Source organism: Bactrocera tryoni, chromosome 5 (assembly GCF_016617805.1).
Source record: "Bactrocera tryoni isolate S06 chromosome 5, CSIRO_BtryS06_freeze2, whole genome shotgun sequence".
Classification (NCBI taxonomy): Eukaryota; Metazoa; Arthropoda; class Insecta; order Diptera; family Tephritidae; genus Bactrocera; species Bactrocera tryoni.
Window position 1 is genome coordinate 13574438 of NC_052503.1, and position 1836 is coordinate 13576273.

The window sequence follows — 1836 nt, forward strand, 5'->3', positions numbered from 1 at the left end:
CGCATCCTTATGGGGAATAGTCGTGTGACGATGCGTTTCATAACCAAAATATCCACCCGCCCGTGGAATTTAATTGCAATTTCCGGGTGCTTTTTTGTCTTAATACATCTCTAAGCTTAAGAAGCCGACAGCTTCAGATTATTGATAATGAAAACTTCTCATTTCAATAATCAGACATTTACTGCTATTGAGAAGATAACTGAAATAATCAGAATCGCTTTAAGCGTTAGAAGAAGCATAGACCTTTGAATATTGCACACTTGGGATGGAATACTTTGCAGAAGACAAAACAATGACAGATTATCACAAAAGAGACTACTTACATTCGGAGCGTACCTCGTGTATGTCAATGGGTCTGCATGCTCATTTGCCGGCGCTCAGCCGCATATTTGCTCATCTGCATGCTTATTTACATACCTACTTATCACAGTATTAACCTAGTTATTTGCAAATACTGACTGCTTTGCACTTTTTCAGATAGAAATTTTAGACACATACTATAAATGTGGGTGGCAAAATGTTCAGGGTAACAATTGTTTTCAAGTGCCAAAGGTTACTGCATGATATGATAATTCAGATATAAATAAATATTTCATATTAAAAAGCTACTGAATAAATCTTCGGAGTCACTCTCAAGCTTTCTAACTAGTAAAACTTATTTTTTTTAATTAATTTTCGATCATTTGGTCACCATGAAAGTGTCTGAAGATCATCCTTTCGGTTCCAAACTGCATCAACGGTATATCAGATCGGTATATCAATAACTCAGGCGCACTAGTTCCTGTATCTACAGACAGACAGATCGACGGTGCAGCCGAATTTAACGTTTTTTCTTGTTTTATTTGTGATTTTGTTTTAAAGGTAGAATTTAGAAAAAATCGATGCTTTTAAATTTCATCTAGGATTGCCTCCTAAGTCGCCTCCGGCTTTTTGAAAGCTCAAATACAACCCAAAGTCGCGTGACAAACGGCAATTTGGAATGTGAATACCGTATAATAGATATTAAATAAGTGTACTAAATATAATTAATATTTTCCCGACTCTATCTAGGTACTATTTTGACTGAATATATTGAGATATGCTAATACCACATGATGTATGAATATTTATGAACGCAAAAATATTTGTTGGACCGAATGCAGTAGACTCGTAAATTTCTCAATATTTCAAATATAAATTAATTTTTTCTGACAATTTTATTTTTAAAGGCCTCATCTGTATTTTGATTTATAAGCATGCACACACACACGTACATAAACACACTTTTCAATGCTGCGTTCTTGCAAGAAATGCAACAAACACACAATTTTTAATTTATGAATTTCGTTTAATGTCTGAAATTGTCTAACCAAAGATTATTGAAATTAATTGATTCAATTAATGCAGTTTCGACGAAAATTAAAATTAAGCTAAGAAATGAAAACGAAAACGACGGCCTTACACTGTGTTAAATGCATGTAATGAGCAAAGAACATATAGATATACATATGTATATATGTATATTTTACACACATATACATAGTATGTGTGTGTGTCAGTATTTGCTGTCGCCAATGATAGAGAAATTCTTACTTTCAATGAGAAATTCTTGATTCTTAATCTGCTTGGCACTAGGCATTGTCGGCACGACTGCAGCCAACTATCATACACACACACATACTTACAGTACTGCCGTGCATTGAAAGAGTGTTAATTTTTTTTTTTCTTATTTTCCTCGATTCGTGGTTGCGTTGCCGCATTGGCACTGGCGATTGCACTTGTAATGTTTATTGTGTGAGGTATTTTGTATGTTCTTTTTATAATTTTGATTATATTTTTTTTGTTTGCATTTTTGTT